Raw genomic sequence first — 1106 nt, 5'->3', positions numbered from 1 at the left:
CTCGGCCCCCAAAGGCACGTGTCGTTGGTGAAGCCCTCGCGGCGGACGAGCCGCGCGGGCCGCCTTGAAGTTTAATTTCCACCGAGCGGCGGGTAGAATCCTTTGCAGACGACTTAAATACGCGACGGGGTATTGTAAGTGGCAGAGTGGCCTTGCTGCCACGATCCACTGAGATTCAGCCCTATGTCGCTTCGATTCGTCCCTCCCCGCCCTCCTCCACATTCCCCTCTACTACCCGCCGCATTTCATCTTGAGGCTAGCAAGGGGGGAACGGGTTTTATCGTGGGCCCACGGCAGGGCCATGACACTGCCTGCGGGCCCGCGACAGGCCCAACGCACAGCCCGGGTGCCCGTGGTATACTTGCTCAAAAATCTCATCAAAACTCCAAGTATTTCTTCGAAAAAGGCCATTATGTTTGCTCGGACATTTTTGCGCATCCTCCTGCCGGATGGGATTTAGACTTAACGGCTCTTTAGGGGGGGCATGCAAGCGGCTCCCCACACGCGCGCGCGCGCGCGCGCGTGCGTGTGCGTGTGCGTGTGCGTGGCTGTGGGCTGTAGGGCTGTAGTGGCGCTAGTGGCGCACTTGGCACTTAGCACGAAGCATCGGAGCTTAGGAGCTAATCTTGAGCCAATCGCCCAAAGTGTGTGTATAATTTCACTATAAACATTTGGAAGGTGTCCGAGGCTTCAAGTCACAGGTTTGCTTTGGTGCCTTGGTGGGTGCGACGGAATGCCTTGGTGGGGGTGCCTTGGCGGCTGCCTTGGCATGCCTTCCGTGCCGTGGGCAAGCGCGCGGCATGCCTTGGTGGGTGCCTTGGCGGGTGCCATGGCATGCCTTGGTGGGTGCCTTGGCGGGTGCCTTGGCATGCCTTGGTGGGTGCCTAGGCTGGTGCCATGGCATGCCTTGGTGGGTGCCATGGCATGCCTTGTGCGGTGCTTCGGTTGCAGCCGTGCCACGGGCAAGCCCGCGACACGCCCATGGCACTGCCTGGGTGCCAGCCGTGGCCCAGCCAGCGCGCCCCAGCCACGGCAATCGCCGCGTGCCCACGACAAGGCCAAGGCACTACAAACCGAGGTTAGTGGCACTGCAATCAGAGGTTAGT

The sequence above is a fragment of the Corylus avellana genome, chromosome 1 (genome assembly GCF_965113065.1).
Source record: "Corylus avellana chromosome 1, dhCorAvel1.hap1.2, whole genome shotgun sequence".
Classification (NCBI taxonomy): domain Eukaryota; kingdom Viridiplantae; phylum Streptophyta; class Magnoliopsida; order Fagales; family Betulaceae; genus Corylus; species Corylus avellana.
Note: the sequence above shows the minus strand (reverse complement) of the source record.